At 28.9% G+C, this 19388-nt stretch overlaps 1 protein-coding gene across 3 annotated transcripts in view; it reads right to left on the bottom strand.

Annotated features, from left to right (window-relative positions):
- The window catches only part of LOC129975011 (gastrula zinc finger protein XlCGF7.1-like), a 58528-nt gene that overhangs the window by 2154 nt on the left and 36986 nt on the right, over positions 1-19388 (bottom strand). Inside the window, exon 1 of one of the 3 annotated variants that reach the window (XM_056087865.1) lies at positions 18828-18934. The exons of 1 other annotated variant lie outside the window; for it this stretch is intronic. The gene's annotated coding sequence lies outside the window, so the exon portion shown is untranslated. Of the gene's footprint in view, positions 1-18823; positions 18935-19388 lie in introns of those variants that run through there. One more of the 3 variants, XM_056087866.1, reaches the window with a different exon arrangement.

Genomic DNA, 19388 nt, shown 5'->3' with positions numbered 1-19388 from the left:
TGTGTTAAGAAAATCATAAACATTAAGAAATGCATAAAATACTGAATTGCGACGAAACACAGTCAGTATTCTCTGCGGGCCAGAAGGTCACCAAAAGCGGCTATTTTGATATAATTTCTGAGAGATTTGTTTCGGATATTAGTGCAAGTGTCATTATTAAATTATAATTATCAACCAAAAGAAAATACTTGCAATATTCATCAATGATATGCGAAATATAAAGGCAACCTAAAGTTCTCTCAATACTTTGCATACAATGAAATAAAAGTACCGGGTTCGGCATAAATTCGTGCAAACTTCAAAAAATCATAATAAAAAAAGTAATGCTCGAAAAAAATTGCAGTTTGCGGGAATACGTTCAGAGAGCCTTTGGATTTTGTTATTTCCTTTAAAAAATGTATTTCAAAATGACCAATAGATGGCGCTCAAACTTCATACCGAGACTGTTTATGCAAATCAGTATATCTATAAAACACAAGGCTGGAAATGGATCTGTTATTCGACGTCAGTAGCATGCTATCGCTACAGGATCGAGCATTAGTGGTTAAACTGTTCTATTAGAACAGTGAATCCGAGACTAAAGCATTGCGACAGTTACGGACGGTGACAGGAATTAAGGCGAAGAAAAATCTAATTTCATTGAATGGGATATTGAATTTAGTTCGCCGTTTTGAGGAAACGGAAAGATTAGAGGATTATTCACGAACTGTCAGACCACCCGTCTGTACTGACCGCGTTCCTGTTGTCCAAAGGGTCATGAGAAATGTGGCAGCCGAGACTTCAACGGGGAGTTCCAGTGCATGTGAAGCAGGTAAAATAACAGGAATTCCGGAAAGGTCAATCCGACGCATTCTGCACGAAATCTTGTAGCTGCATTCGTACAAAATAGAGGCATTTCACCAGTTGTTGCCAGCAGATTGCAAGAAAAGACAAGCTTTTGCAACATGGGTGCTCGCACAAATGGAACGTGACCCATAATGGTTACTGAACATCATGTGGACAGATGAAGCCCACTTTTCATTGCATGGTGACGTCAATACGCAAAACAGTCGTATCTGGGCAGCATCAAACCCTCATGTGTACACGACCAAACTCCTACATTCTCCACATGTGACTGTTTGGTGCAGTTTCACTGCGTCCTTCATTCTAGGCCCTTTCTTTTTTGAAGAGCGTTGTCGTGTATCCGGTTAGAAAACCTGTTCCGTCACTGCAGAACACTATCTTAGGCATTTGCGAGACCAAGTTGAGGCTGCTTTGCAGCAAAGACGTGCGTTATCTTCCATCACCTTCATGTAAGATAATGCCCCACCCCACATTGATAATTCCGTTAAGACGTTCCTCCTAGACACAATCACTGAGGACAGAGTAATAAGCAGAGGATGTAAGAATGTGTGGACCTCCCGATTGCCAGATCTTTCTCAAGCGGACTTTTGGTTGTGGGGATACCTGAAGTTTCGTGTCTACCGGGGCTCTCCTGCCACTTTGATGGAACTGAAAGATGTCATTTAATTGGCCATTAGTTGCATCGATACCGACATGTTACAAGCAGCTGTAATAGGCGTAGTGATGCGCCTCACTTGCTTAATACCTTGTGGTGGCGGTCATGTTGAGCATATTTTGCTTTAAAACAAAATGTACTATAATGTTACTGTGCTCTGTTTTCCTGATTTGCATTTATCATGATTATTTAAAATTTGCACGAATTTATGACGCACCCGGTACATAAAAAATCTACCACTTTCTTATACTCTACTTTTAACCCACTATTTATTATTTGAACTTACATAACTATTATATTTTCTTTAACCGTAAAACTGTTTGAAATTTATTTACGAGGTTAAAGCACCTCATATTTTTTATTAATAATAAAAACAAGTTAAACAAATAAAAAAACTATTTATAATATGGTTTTAAAAGACACTTGGTCTTAAATGCCAACATAAATATTTTTGAGTTTCAAATTTTGACAGTCAAATAACCGACACCATTTTAGAAGGCTTACACCGCTCTGCAAATTGTATTATTCATTTCCCTAATTTTCTATCATCTCCCTTAAAATTTGGATTTAAAGATGAAACGGAAATGATTACACTTCAATTAACAGAAAAAAATGTCCTGAAACCAAACAAGTTTTTAAAAATATGAATATAGCAAACAGAATTGTTCAGTACAATATTTATAATAATTTATATAATATCTCAGAGGATTATTCAACAAATTTAATCAAGTTAAATATAAAATTATTAAGAACGAAAAATATAAAGAACGAATTTTTTTTTTTTTTTGTCGCATCTAATTATTTTACAAAAATGGGCAACAAAAATGAAAACATTTCATAAACTTTTCACCATTGCTACTTATGGCGATAAAGCTTCGCTGCAAATTCAACTGTTGAAAAATAAATACTGTTTGAATTTACAGCATATCTGTAAATTCCAGAAGTTTATTAAAAGCAAACTTTAAACAAATAATTACACGTTAAGGAAAATAAGCCAAGAATGGAGGAAAAATATTCCATTTTTTGGATGGAAGAAAAATCCTCCATCCAAAAATTCATTAAATTTTTTCCTCCAAAGAATGGGTGAAAAATCCAGAATAAAATATTTGTAGCAACAATAAAAAATATATATGAATTTCTTTACAAGAGTGCGAAATATATTGAAATTCATCCATTGTATACATTCATTTTTTCATCAAACCTTTAATCACTTGATTTCCTTCAATTATTAAAAGCTAAATAAGAAGGATTATTTAATAACCTTGTGGTTTACAAGGCGAATAAAGTTACACAACCGCAATATTTAAATGACAGACGAATCGCATAATTACGTTTTCAACAGCGCTATGAGATTACGGGACTGGTCTCCAAAGAAAGGTTCATGTACAAAATGAAGAGAACATAAGTAAGACAATTAAATTAACACGATTTTAATGCCTGCCAATTTGGCGGAAACATGGACGAAATATATCTGAACATTTACTTGGTATAAAAATACAACCAATATCTTCGGTGAACTAGCTGAGCGTCAAAAGTGATTAATGTTAAAAAAAAATGAAAAAATTAGAAGCAATTCTTACTGTTCATTTTTCTGTGTTGAATTTAATATAAAATTGATTTCTAAGAGCAATTTGATGAAAAATTTCCTAAAATGAATAATAAATTACATGGGTCCAAACTAAATAGCTAGAAACCCACTTAAGCACAACTTCTATTTCTTTCTTATCTAATTTACATATGAAAAAACATAATATCTTAATAACAATCATCAACAGTACTGAATGATTGAGTTAATTGTAAAACAAATAGCGGGAGTGGTCTCTACAAAACTTTCTCGCACAGTCTCTACTAAAGGTATCATCACAGTGCATGGCATTGGCGTACAATAGTTACGAAATATTAACTTCGTGACTTCAGCATTTTTCTGAATTGATCGTGTTATCCTTGACGATAAATCCCTGGCAAGCCGTTCGACACATTTTTCTCAACCAATTGAAACAAAAATTCAACAAAAGATTTCACTTCTAATAAATAAAATCTCATACCAAACTACACAAATTTAAGTCATTGGGGTTTTGAATTACCGCGTTTACATATTTCTGAAAATGCAGACCGATATTCAATCAATCCGCTGTTGGAAATGGTTCAAATTTTGACAGGTTTCACAATATAGATGTCAAATGTGTGTACCGAAGCTTATCTATTTAGTCCTTTTCGTTTGGAAGCTATCGTGTTAACTTATATTTGAACAGTCGGACAGACGAACTGCCTTTGAACAGATTTGACTCAAAATTTGATAGAAGTCAGCAAATTTGGTGTAAAAACCGTATACAAAATTTCAACTGTCGAGTTCAAAGCGTCTTTGACGAATTATTATATTACTTCTTCGTATGTACGTATACGGGAAAGTAAAAATGTCAAACATGCGCCTTTAAAATAGCTCTGACCCAAACTTAATATGAAGATTATTTTGCATTGATATAAATTTTAATAGCATTAGTTGCGTAGCAGAAGTATGACAAAAGGGTTATGGATACCTCGCACGCCATAAAGACAAAATGACTGCGCGTTTACGTCATTGTTGAAAGAAAATTATGATGAAAAAGCGAAAAATTATATTATGGCCTATCCTATGTTTAAACTTGCAATGTCAATGTTGATGACTAGGGGTGAAATGGTGATATTTATTAATGTTGTGCATTATTTTCTCTTGCTTAACAAGGTTAATGGATTTTAAGTAGCATTCTTAAAGATGACTATTAAAAAATATTCTATCATTATTAGGTTTTGAGGTTTGATTAAATTAATCTTAACAATATTTGTATAACTTTCATCATTTTGTAATTGTAACTATGAAAAGTAATATTTATACTGTTTTGTTATTTATACTGTTACTGTTTATCTCTTATGAATATTATACAATTTTATCCATGTTCATTCAGTGGTAATGTCTGCATTCTCTATATATCTCGTTTGCGGCAAGAATTGACACATGTATATACACAGTAGTGGCTAAAATTGTGAAAATCTTTAAGAAAAGTGCATTTTCGAGATTTGAATGCTCATGACAGCAATTCTATTTGCAGAAATACTCCAAAGCTATACACTGTTTTAAAGACAATTTAACTAAAATGTAAGGCATTGAATTATGTTCAATTATCTTTATTTTTTAAAGCGTTTAACAAAATAATAGAAATAGGTTTTGCAAATTATATTATTTCTATATAAAAGATTACAGAAACACACTTTTTTTTGCGTTGATAAGACATAAAATGCCTTTTTTTTCCTTTAATGTAGCCAGTGAGCAAGAATGAAAAAACAACAAAACAATAAAGTGGCATCTAGTTATCAATACAATTCAGCAACTGACACGACATTTTGCAGTTGAGAACAGATCGTTTTGTAACGCTGTTAGGGACTGCTATCAAGTTGATCAAGCTTTTTTGTTTGTTTGTTTGGTTTGATGTTTTATGGCTCAAGAAACAATCTGAAGGTTATACTGCGCGAAAGAAATTTATTTCTAGTTCAAAGTTTAAAAAAACAGTTTCTATTAAAATGATACAAAAATAGCAATTGCTTAAACGATGATAAATGACAAAAAATCAGAACGAAACCACGACAATGAGTTCAAATCAAGGAATAAAATCCTACAGCTTTTAAAAAGACAAAAAGCTTGTCATGTGGGTCTCTGATAAGGAATATTAGGAATTAAAAAATAAAATTTTGTTTAACTCATTTACCATTTATTTGAAATTACAAAATGTTTTATATATTCAAGCTGCTTTAATTTGGAGAATTTAAATATATATTTGAAAATTGAGTGTTTTGAAAAATTGAGTTTGTGTAAATCTAATTTTGAAGACGACCCCTTCCATTTATAGTGAAGATATTTCTACAACGACAAGCATTTACAGTTTTATTATATAATAATTAGTTTCGGAAGAAAGAATAGCATTCAGATACTTTTTTGACAGCCTGCACAAAATTTAAATATTCTTGTGAAAATGCGAATTAATACATTGATTAAATTAATATTTTATATTTAAGATAAAAAAAACACACACAAATAAAAAGTTGCAAGTGTTTTATTTTTTCACACTGCAGTTAAAAAAAAAATAAACCTTTTAATTTCAGTAAAATGCAAATTTTTCATAAAAATAAATTTATTTAAATTTCCCGGAAATTAAAATTAAATGCAGTTCCGTTAGCGAAATTTCAGACAAAAACCTGTTGAATCTTAATGACGGTTGTTGGGGTTAATAGAACTGCGCCAATATTTAACCGTGGCGACATCTGAAGCTACGTTAATACAAAATTATAAAGAAGTAAATTCGTAACATCTACATAGCCAGTAAAATAAAAAGATTAGAAAAACAAAATATTAAGAAATTAAAAAGAAAAAGGCTTTCAAATCCAATCACTTAATACATTCGGGTATACATACTTTTTAATAAAATGGAAACATCAAATATGATTTGTATTTCAGCCAAAATTTCACATATTAAGAAATTTATTCTCAGATGATTAACAGAGCAACAATCTCGTCAAATATTCTTCAAAAAAAATTTCTTAGAAAATTCACATTAATCATCTCGACCAATCCTCTTATACTTTAATATAAGTCAAATACTTAATGTTTCTTCTTCAAATGTATCAGTAGTATGTATGTAAGCAGTTATTTCTTCTTTAGAAGCTAGTATTTACAGGAATTAACAGTGCTATTAAAGGTAAGTAAATTTTTGTAAAATATGACCATATGTGCAAGAAGCGGATATATCAATATTGAATTTGGCAATGTCAGACGAAAGGTTTAGTATGATAAGTCATATCACTGACTCTCCAACCGCCCGAAGGCACACGTTATACAGCAACACTGGCAGGAACTGTGGTTGAGTGCTAAGGGCCATCACTGGCCACGGTACAATCCTTCCCTAAGGAACGTACGTTCCGACATCGATGGGAGGAGCTAGATTTCCATCTTTTCATGTACCCGCCAGGCTGGCAAGATGCACCCACCATGCCGGAATCACCGCATCCGCATTTCGAGGTCCGCCTCCAGGGGCGATGGTTTGCTATGATAATATTTAACTATTTTTCAAGCGATCTTTCATTGATTTTTTTTCTTTCCTTTTTTTTTTCTTTGTACAAAGTATAGAAATATTGTAATCACGAAAAAAATTCGAATTCGAGATTTTGACATATCTCCACGTTTTAGATTCCCCTAAGTTTTTTATGCATTATGCCTGTTTATGAACGCGATAACTCACAAAAGTTTTGAGCTAGAAAGATGAAATTTAGTGTATCGATTTATGACATAAATCTTTAGATTTCTGTCTAATTTTGTGAAATTTTGAAATTTTATCTGTGAAATTTTGAAGGAAATCTATTCAGAGGAAATAAGGCTGTGTGAGTGTAAGTGAAAAACACAAAATGTAAAGAGCTAAATAAATAAAATTTAGTACACATATTTAGCAATTAAAATACAGATTTTTATCACATTTTGAACCATGTGTCAAACGGTTGGTCGTCTGTTGGTCTGTAATTTCAAATGCATGGAAACGCAATCATTTCAGTTAATGAAATTTTATATGGGATCTTGTTAATACAATGTTTAGTTCCATGCCAAATTTTGGGTTCAATTTATCAGCAAAAATGCGTCAAAATTACATATACGCACAGCAAGTTCAGTAAAAATGCTAAGTTCAAACCACAGAAAGTAGTAGAAAGTTTCGAATTCGCCTTTGCAACTTTGCCGCAATTTCATTTTCATTTCTGGAGTTGATTTGTATTTTTTGCTGCAGTATTTGAAATCAGGTTTGCATCCATCAATAACTTTTAAAGTATTTAGCATTTGTAAAGTCGCAGCTAGAATTCTAAATTGAAATATTTATTCATTTTGTTAAAAAGAATAAGTAATCAGCAACTAAATCTTGTTTAGGTAAAAAATACTCTGAAATGTATTCATAAAGGCTTGATATATTTTTTTGTTGTTGCTGTTACTAAACTGATTATTAAATACGAAACAAGATTTTAAAGCTTAACTGAATAGCAGATGAAGAAATGTTTTCTCGATTTTATGAATTAAATGATGAAAAACAATATAATAAATTCTAATGCAAAGAAAAAAAAATGTTTTATTTACAGCTATTTATTATTATGAAACAAAGTACAATTAAAACTTCGGTTGCTATAAGACATCGTTTTTATTTCTTTCAGTGTACTTTAATTCCATGAATTCAATCATTATTATACTTCATGTTACGTCATTATTTGTTTTAAGCATTTATATGTAGGGTCATATTATTAAATAGGTCAAGTAGATAAATTTGAAAATATCGGAGAGGGGAAAAAATAAATATTCAGGTTTCTAAGTACTTCTAAGAAGTTTCAAAATTTTATCTCCACATTGTCGACTTCTGTGAGGTCGGAAAACACATTTTTAAAAATGTACGACAAACATAACTCAAAAAAGCTTTGATCTAGAAAGATAAGATTTGGTCTACAGTCTTTACATCACATTTGTAGATTTTTATCAAATTATGAGCAACATCTGTGCAGAGGAAGTCCGTCTGTTAGAATATAACTTAACACTACAAATACAAAACGAAGAGAGCTAGATAGATAAAATTCGGCAAACAGAATTAACGTCTATAGTATAGAAGACATCAAATTCTGAACCAAATTCAACAAAGTGTTAATCGTCTGTCGACCTTGTCTTTCAGGAATATGTAAATTTTGTAACTCAAAACCCACCGATGTAAATATATCAAATTTGGTATAAGATTCTGTGACTGTAAAAGTAGTTTTGTGTCAAAGTTTTGTTTCAATCGATTGGGAGAAATGCTTCTAAAAAAACACACACACACACAAATCGATTTTCGGATACTATTAACTGGATTATAGGGTCAAAATATTATAATTTGACAAAAATGACACGACAGATGCAAAGAAAAAAAAATCATAATTCACGTCAAAGATTAATATTTCGGAGCTATTGTATATAACCATATGGATGGCATTTTGAGGATAGTATTTTTATCAGAGTGTAATAGAAAGTTTTGGGTAGACAACTTCCGGTAGATTTGCGATATTTTCTAAATAATTTAATACCATGTTTTCGTTCAAATTACAAAGATAATGCATTAAAACGAATTAAAATTAAAATCAAGTATCGTTTAAATTACGGAATGCTATTCGATCTATTTTACAAATTAATAACTTTTTTCAAGTTTTATATTACTTATATTTTATTGCATTTAAAAATATTACTTTATGATTAAATAATTTAGATTAATTTTTAAAAGCTGTAATTTCTTTATAATTTTAAATAAAGTTACTTTAGAATTCACATTTTGAATTGTTTTAGACGCAACATATTCAAATCAAATCTAAAAAAAGTAAATCATAATTAAAAGTTTTGCTATTTCAGCATGCAAAAATTTCCTATTTGAAACTATGTTTGTACAAATAAAATAAAAATATTTAGTTACGAAAGTTAGAAAAGGAAAAGGGGGTATCCAAGATGCAAACTTAAAAGCTCCTATAAAGCTTAATCTGATCTTAGCTATATGATTGCTCAATTGTACTTCAGGAAAAAACTGATTTCGAAATAGACAGTAATTTAGTTTTTAGATTATTCAGCAGGGAGCAATCAAGTAGAGTTCTAAAAAGCGTACTTTCCACTTCTTTGACGAATGACTAAATTATATTTTAAGAATTGTTAATTTTATTTTTCTTTTTAATATTGTCCATTAAATAATTTCATGTAGTTCGCAAACATATCTAATGCAATATGTAATAATTTTGAGATGTTTTTCTGTTTCTTTTTTGTTGTTGTTGTTGCAAAACTATTTTTACTGCGCATTTAAAACAATTATCATTTGCATTTAAAATTAGCAAATTTTTAAGAATTTATGCAATTAGAATTTCTGCATAAACAAAATCTGACTCATTTCGTTAAAAAGATTTTTAAAAAGTCTCAAACTAAAAACATGGAAAAAATGCAATTGAAATTTATTAACATTTATTAATTATAATTAATTAGAAACTTGAAATAAAAAAATATTGTAAATTTTTATCACATAAAAATACATTCAGATAAAATTTATGTAAATTTTATGACAGGCAATTTATTTTGGAATATATTTCACATATAAATCAATAAAAAGAAAAAAAGGTTTATGTGAATTCGTACATTATATTTACAGTATGACGTAATCTGAATTCAAGAGGAGGGTTAATTCTGACTTTCAGCGCCAGCCTCATGATTGCCTCATTTTTCGAGGAGCAAATATTTCGACGAGCATTTTCTATTTTGCGTAAAAATACCCTGTATTCATTTAGGCCGATTATGTTTCTTTCCATTGATTAAAACTAGATCTTGCATTTGATGGCTCTGGATAATTTCCGTAATGTGCCAGCAGCTTACATTTCTTTTCAGGAAAGAATTTTTTAACATAAAAATCATAACCGTACGTTTTTTTCCCCTTATTTTCATCAATACATGCTTTATTTATTCAGAAATATACAAAGCTATACACTTGCACAGCTAGATCGTTTTTGCGTCTTCTTGAAGGAAATGCTATACAATATAAATCTCAGGATCTTCATTTCTCTTATTTTTTTATACATCAGTAACAGTTACTTAAATTTCTCCGTTAAAAAAACACTCTACTAAAGTCATTGACAAGCGATAAAAATCAGTCAGACTTTTGCAAATTTTAACCCCTTAAGAAGTAGGACGTAGATAACGAAGCGCTCTCACAGGTCCGGAACGCTCTGAAGTAGAGCGTCACAACGGGCCAACGCAGTTTTTGCAGTTAGGCCAAATTTTATAAAAAATTCACATAAAATCATCATTTTCATATAATGACTTCAATTTTACAAATAACGTATGTAATATACAACTACTTAATATTTATTAACATAAAGACTACAACATAAAATGAATGAAACATCCAAACACTCAGCTTTTAACTATGCCCACGGAAACAAAAATTATACGCATGAAAATTAAGTTACAAATGAAAGTTGCATAAAATTTCAGTCATTTAGTTTTGTTTAGAAATTTAATAACACACCCCAAATAAATATCTCGCCGTGGGCCGTGAAGGGAGAATTGAGTGTTCACCGATATGAGATCATGGTCCTCAACGAGGTTAACAAAACTTATTCACAATCTATTTCATGACAAAAAAAAAAAAAAAAAAAAAAAAAAAAACATTCTATTAAACATTTTATAACCTACAACTGTGCTGTATTTTTCTGCTTCAATAAAAAGTTATTTAATTTTACAACTTAAAAAAAAATATTTACGAATTAAAAAAAACATATTCAAATTTTCTCTCATTTGGGTCATTAAAATTCTCTTAAAAATGTTCTTATACCACACAGTACTCTATTGCAGATAATCACATACATACAGTTTTTCTTTCAAATGGGTCTGTAAATGCCTTATCAAACTTCCCATTTGATAAAAACTCTTAGTGCACACATCACAAGGAAATGATTTCTCTTTTAAATGTGTTACTAAATGCTTTTTTAAACTGGGAGCAGAGAAAATGTACTTTTGACTGATTTAATAAAAAAAATATTTGGTATAAACTGTTTTCCCAAATTATTGCATAAAAATTGTTAATTATATATTAAAAAAAGGAGGGAGATATATATATATATATATATCATTCATCAAATATGCTTGAATCAAATTTGCCAATTCTAGAACAAACGCTACATCCCTTAAAATATAAGGAGTTCCGTTAGAGATATACGGGTTTAATTTGGTAGAATTAAACACCTTCAACAAATAAATAGTAGAGAAAAACTCTTCACATTAAATGAATATATACTATATAATTAAATGTACCATTGGCACAAACAAACTGAAAAATTTTCAAAAATATGAATTATTTCAAGCTGATTTATCTTCCTCTCTAAACTGTGATATATCGGATCAACTCTGCTAAATATTAAAGACATGCAAAAACAATCTACAAAATCTTCTTATTTAAAGCTTAATTAAATAAAAAACACAAAGAAAACATAGCTTATCCATATATATATATATATACCGAAGGCATATCTATGGATGGAAGCTCCAAAAGAACAATGGCAATGATTTGATAACCACTTAAAACAATGAAGATTATTGCTGTAAAATTTGCTTGATAATATTATTAAACAGTTTTTAACATCATAAAAAATATGTAAAGCACAAAAGTGGCAACATTAAAAAAATATAAATTTTTGAATTTTAAGATGGTGGAAAATCATATTTGTGTTGCAGTAATTCTGGACACTGAAGTGGAAGAATAACCGATTGATTTTTAGTTAGCATAGCTTTTACTAATAGTAGAAATCAAGCTCTTAACAATAACCTTTACAAGTAATATGGAAAAAGCTGTGAGTGTTGGAGAGAGGAGGAATTCTATGAGTTGCAATTGTATTGCTTACAGGAATCCTTCCCACTAGTTTTGAAAGATGGTATGAATGCTGCAATTTGGGTAATAACTCATATCTATGCTAAAAGATAATCATTTTCTGCAAAATAACAATTGGACTTTTGAAAGTAACGAAATTACACAACTCAGAATATTATTTGCAATTAAAGTTTTGAAAACTGGTTTTAGCGAGTAATTACTCATGAAATAAGCATATATCTAATTTAGAAGCTGTAAATTCACACACACACACACACACACACACACACACACACACACACACACACACACACACACACACACACACACACACACACACACACACACACACACACACACACACACACACACACACACACACACACACACCTAAATAAAAAAATAAATGATTTGAAACTGAAAAAAGCATTTAAAAAAATCAAATCAAAACAGTTAAATATGCTTATACTCTTTTATTTAAGTTCACTTGTTTCACAATTGCAAAGATGGAATTTCCAGTTTGAGAGACAATTATTTTTAATTATGAATTTTTATAAATTGATTTTTCACATGGTTTCTGTTGAAGATAGTTTTCAAATTATATACACTTAGATCTTTTTGAAGTCAATACTAATTAATACATACTAATTAATACAAAATATTAATTAATTTGACATTTTAATTTTATATATGAGTTTCAAATGGGTAGAGAATATATGAAAAATCAGTTTCCAAATCACATTCTTGAAATAACAAATAAAATATCAGAAAAATTTAAAATAAAAACAAAATTATTTAGCAGAAAATTACAGAACACTGGTTTTTATAACTTATTTAATTTACTAGAATTCTCAGAGTGTTGTTTATCAGAAATTCAAAACCTATAAAGAGCAAAATTTCACTTTCAGAATGAATTCTGTTATTTATCTAAAATCTTAGTATTTTAAGTGAATTGTATTGTAATTTCAGTCTAGAGAACACAGAGATTAGAAAAACAGCTTCTAAATTAGATGGTAATTTTAAAAATTCTGCTACAAACAAAAACAAAATACTTTTTTTTTGCTGAACAAAATGTTAATTACATATCAAAAACCTATTAATTAAAGAAAATTTCCTTGTCAAGGAAAATAATAATTTCCATCATTTTCAAAAAATATTTTAAAAATTCTAGCAGAATGCTATATTTAATAATCATTTGCTTCCCCTTCCAAAGAATTTGTTAAGCATTATAATTAATCATTAACTTTCATTTCTGTTCAAAAATTAAAAAGAAAACTCACTTCTATCATAACTAACTTCTAAACTTTAAAATTAACTTTTAAATCTTCCCCCCCCCCAAAAAAAAAGATCAAAACATTTTCTTACAACAAGGACTTTAAATAAACAAGAAAGTATCTTTCTATTTCATTAAACAATTGAAATATGACTTGTGTTTTTCTTCAAAAATTTGTAGAATTATTATGCAAGTTTTCCCCCTTCCCCAAGAAAGAATCATTATACACATCACACATGGGATGCCTGTATTGAGGAGACGGAGGAATGAATGAATGGGCAATTAAAGCAGATAAATAATTTAAAATAAGGAAGTGAGCTGCCAGACATGTATTGATTGTTATTGGTGCAAGCGCAAAATGTATTATTTTGTTTGCTCCTTAACATCAAGAATGGCTAAAGGAAATAAATAAATGACATACAGGGCAGAACATCTTTTTGCCCTTTCATCATATTTTAGAAAGTGAAACAAATGCGCAAATGTTTTGTCTCAAAGGTTCCCTGACATCACAAACTCTATATATAGAACATATGCATCTCAATAATGAAGAAAAAAAATATTAAAGTAAATAAATTAGTTATAAGGCGAGTATTGCAACGTCCACATTTAATTATTTATGTTGCCTAATTTACTATGAAATAGCAGTTTCTGATTTGCAGACAAAATGAGAACAGATTTCTTATTAACAGACAGAATGAGAACAGATTTATTATTAACAGACAGAATGAGAACAGATTTCTTATTAACAGACAGAATATTATATGTTCACAATTTTTCTTGATTAATAGAAAGATATATGATTTGGAATGTAAAGATATATTAGGAATGTTCTCCATAAGAATTAATTACAAAAGTATTTGAAAACTATTCCTTCAATTTTATTCCAAAACTATTCCTTTTTGCAATAATATTTTTTGATTTTTGAAATCTTTTAAAATCAAAATAGCTTTAAACAGCAAGAGCTAAATTTTTAATAATATAGCATTTATAATTTTTTAAAAAATCATGACTTCATCTTGTAGAAAAATTTAACTTTTAGCAGCTAAGAAAAAAAAAAAGTCCTGCAATGTATATAACAATTTTCAAACAGAAGTAATATTTGAAGAAAAATAATATTTCAATTTGAATAAAAATGTACTTATTTTAAAGAGGATCAAGCAGAAAAGTATTACAATAAAAGCTTTGAAGTAAATATACAGTGCTGAAAAATTAACAAAAGATATTATCTACATATTATAAAAATCAAGTCCAGATATAAGAAAAAATATCTCCACACTTCCACATACATTTCTCACCAATTTTTTCCTTTGACTAAACTTAACTTTTAATAATAATAATAGATTTAGATAAATAACTTTTATCTAAATTAGGTTCTTTATCTTAAAGTAAATGTTATGTTTCTTGATTCAATTTCCATTGAAAGCATCAGCATGTAAATTATTTTGGGGCAATTTCTCGCCAAATATAATTCTAGCAATTTTTATTGCAGTTCTCACATTTTATTTAGCATATCTTGGAATGAAACAAGGCACTATCGGGGCATCTGAGGAAATAATAGATTTGTTTTAAAGGAATGGAACACAAACTCCTTCCAACATTACTATTCGAGAACAAGCAATGAATTACTTTCTGCTGTCGTGAATGAATTACTTTCTGCTGTGGCCAGTCAGTTTCCTATAGCAGACCAGTGAAAATCTTTGCATGTTTTGGATTCCAAATTAATTTTTGAGTTTAAAATTCATGGAAATATTTCTAGTTTACCTATGGATTACAAAAAAAAAATTATATAATATTTCTGACATTCATGTAAGTACTTAATGCATTTTATTTTTCTCCATTAACAATATTTTCCAAGTTGTAACTTTTTGATTGCAGCAACAAATCATTAAGCCTAAGATTGGATTAGCATTCGACTACTCATTGTTGGGAGTAAACAGGTATGTGTTGATGATACATTTCAGATTTTGCATTACCATTTTATGAATAAATTGTTTGCCAAAAATTTCTTTTATTTTTCATAAACAATATCTTTGTTTTTGTTCATTTTTTTAAAATTTGAATTTTATATCAGTGACATTTGAAAATTGTAAACCAATTTTTATAATTGGAGCAGAAAATCACAAATATCTTATTGCTTATAAAAAAATAGTTTTATAAAAATCAATTTTGGTATTTTTGATAAACATGATTAATACTTAATATTAGAAGAAATTATTCTATTATTAAATGAAATGAACATAATTGTTTTAATCAGTATATATGTATATTTAAACTTCTTATTTGTAATTAATATAAAAATACTCACAATTTATGTAGTTCAAATTATTAAATATTATATTGATTAATGATTAAATGTTATAATTATGATTTAGAACAGTTATTAAACATTAAAAACATTTTATATCATTTCTATTCATATTTAATAAATGATTCAGAATTTTAATAATATAATAGAATTAGAATAGCATTCTTTTATGGGAAACTATTTCATTTTCTTAGGAGGATAGAACTGGAGTGGAATTCTTTCAATGGATATATTAAGAGAAAAACAGATCCAATCCAAAATAAATATATAACCAACAGAAAAACATTTCAGAAATAATGTCAATGTACACATAACAGTTAAAAGAACTGAAGGATTAAATTATTCCCTAAATAGAATCATGGTAATCTTGAAAAAATTTGTAGAATTAACTTTTTCAGTAAATATAATACTCCAAATGGATTTTGTGAAAAAATGCATTTACTAATCATTCTAGGATTTTACATGTTGAAATCTATGTAGCACGGTTAAAAATATAAAATAAGTAAGCAATATAATTATAAATTGACAATAACATACAACATAATTTCAAAACAGCAGCATGAGAAAAAATTTCACTACCAAGGTGTGGGAAAAGCAACCATCAATTTTTCTTTTCTCCATTACTCCATGCCCATAGGATATATTTTAATCTATATCTATATCTATACTTATAATAAAGCTCAATGTGTGTGTGTGTGTGTGTGTGTGTGTGTGTGTGTGTGTGTGTGTGTGTGTTGGCGCTCTACAGGCCAGGTCATTTGACATACAGCTATCAAATTTGGTACATGTATACCTTAGAGGTCGGGAATGTGCACCTGGGGTCCCTTTTTTTGAAATTTTAATTAGAATTTTAATTATTAATTAAAAACTAAGTTTCCCGCCAAAAAAATCTTCCATTTTCCCCACCGCCAACTTTTCCGCCAAAAAAATCTTCCATTTTCGCCACCGCCAAATGAGTAAGGCTTCCGGGGTTTTTTTCTCCCAACAGTAATGAGGCTAGGGTTAGTATTTTTCGGCGGATTATTTCAAACGATTCTGTATATTTTCTTAATGTTTGATGCATTTAAAATTAAACATTGTTAATTAATCGATCCTTCAGATTCATTCTGAAGAACTTTTGAATAAAAATAAAACAGAATAAAGGAAATTAAAAATTTCTAATCCGCATAGCGTTACCCCAACTGGCGTAGAAAAAAAATCACGTATTTGCGTTACGTAACTGGCGTTGAAAATTCACGCATGCGCTTTGTGTTCTGAATTTCGCATTGTGTTGACGAATTATTATCAACCGATGCGGACTGGATTTAAATTTTTTTTAGGTTCGTTGCATGTTTTTGTAATTAAAATGTATTTATGTTAGTTATATATTTTTTGTATATGCTTATAGTTTTAAGTGCATCGTTTTTTAAGTAGTTTTTTTAAAACCTGTTTTAAACCGTCTATTTTAAACGATTCGTTTCATTTTCTTCATGTTTGATGCATTTAAAAGTAAACATTGTTAATGAATCGATCTGCTCATGATGAATCTAAGAAAATTTTGTTGACAAATTCTTGAGATAATACGTAAATTGAAAAGGATATTCTTTAGCGCCCATAAAGTTTAAACGCTGAGTGACTCTATTTTCATTAATCAGATTATAAAAAAATTCTTTGTTTCAATAAAAAATATTATTATATTAATTGCAGATTAATTCTTTCCACTTTAATTTAAAACATAAATTCTACGGGTGTTAACAGAAAATTAGAGAGATACATATTACGTTATGACTGAAGGCCTTTATAATATTATGAGTGAATTATATGACTATCAAAATTTGAAGTTTTAAAATATTTTGATGAAGAAGCTATTAAAGTAGAAATTGCATAAAATATTTAAATATAAAAATTTTAACGAGCATTAAGATTGGCGAACCGGTTGGTCGACAAATTCTTGAGATATTACATAAATTAAGAAAGATATATTTTAGTTCCCATAAGGTTTAAATGCTCAGTGACTCTATTTTCGTTAATCATGTTATTAAAAAAATTAACATTTATTGACGAACACGAACACACTGATATTCACCGTTACTCTGATTAGATATTATAAAATCTGAATAGATAAACATAAACGTGTAAACAGCTGTGCGCCGGTTTCTATGGCAACACAGCTGGAAAGGGAAAAGAAGTTTCCGAAGAAAATTCACGCATGCGCATTGTTCTGATTGTTGTCATGACAACCACTTTCAACAGACGATTTAATTTATTTTTAGGTGAGTTACATGCTTTTGTAAGTAAATTGTATTTATGTTAGTTATATATTTTTTGTATATGCTTATAGTTTTAAGTACATCGTTTTTTAAGTAGTTTTTTTTAAACCTGTTTTCAATGATTTAAGTTACTTTTAGGTTAGTTGCATGCTTTTGTAATTAAATTGTATTTATGTTAGTTATATATTTTTTTGTATATGCTTATAGTTTTAATTACATCGTTTTTTAAGTAGTTTTTTTAAACCTGTTTTAGACGGATTATTTTAAACGATTCATTTTATTTTCTTAGTGTTTGATGCATTTAAAAGTAAACATTGTTCATTAATCGACCTGTTCATGATGAATCTGCGATAATTTTGTTGACAAATTCTTGAGATATTACATAAATTAAGAAAGATATTCTTTAGTGCCCATAAAGTTTAAACGCTCAATGACTCTATTATCAGTAATCATATTATTAAAAAAAATGCTTTGTTTCAGTAAAAAATATTATTATATTAATTGCAGATGAATCATTTACACTTTAATTTAAAGCATAAATTCTACGAGGGGTAACAGAAAATTAGAGAGATACATATCACGTTATGACTGAAGGCCTTTATAATATTATGAGTGAATTATATGACTATCAAAATTTGAAGTTTTAAAATATTTTGCTGAAGAATCTATTAAAGTTGGAATTGCATAAAATATTTAATTATTAAAATTTTAACGAACATTAAGATTGGCGAACCGGCTGGTCGCCAAAGGCGGCTAGTTGCGAATAATTTCATCTAACTATAAATCTTAAAAGGAAATTTGCAATAGTTTCATTTACAACATCATTTGAATTGATTGAACATTGATTATATGTATATAATCTTAAATTCTCAAAAAAAAAAAAAAAAATGCAAACAATACTTGACGAGTTTTTTATTTACGGTAGAAGCACGCATTAAACTTTCAATATAGCTACGCTGGAGAACAAATCTCCATTTCCTTACAATAATTATCTTATTTTAGCCATATAAAAGGAAGTTTTATTCCTTAAAAAATAAACTCTTTCAAAATAAAATGAGTTATGAATCAATTAAAACTTACTTACAGTTATTTCAAAATTAGGAAACAAAAGTTCAATTCAAACACCATCATCTAACAGCAGTCAAAAGAAAGGCTGTTTTTTCGGGTAGCGTTAGCCGGAGAACGTGTTGGAGAATGAAGCTAGGTTCCAATTAGTGCCTGTAGACGGCGCCAGCTGTCTACAGCCCTCTATAGGCGCTAACAAGAACTATCCCAATTCCGGGATTAGCTGTAATAGGGGTTATAAGATTTGGCAAATAAGCATATTCGTGGCGAATTATGCCAAACTTTTTCATTTTCTATTACGTGATTTTGTTTTGTATTCTATTCCGCCAAAACTGAATCATCGAACTGTTTCGTTTCTTTTACTCTTTCTGAAACTTTACTTGTTTCTTTTACACTCTTTCAGAAATTCACCTGATAATTTTTTACTTTAAATTGAATTTGATGTAAATACATTCTTTATTTTATTAAAATGTATTTATTTATTAAGAATTTTTTAAAGTCATTCGCTAAAAATTATTATTTATTAAATAACTTATTAGAAATATAAATGTATTTAGTTATTATTTTTTATTTATTTTAT

The sequence above is a fragment of the Argiope bruennichi genome, chromosome 7 (assembly GCF_947563725.1).
Source record: "Argiope bruennichi chromosome 7, qqArgBrue1.1, whole genome shotgun sequence".
Classification (NCBI taxonomy): Eukaryota; Metazoa; Arthropoda; class Arachnida; order Araneae; family Araneidae; genus Argiope; species Argiope bruennichi.
The sequence above is the reverse complement of the archived record's forward strand: the minus strand, read 5'-3'. Positions and strand labels throughout refer to the sequence as shown.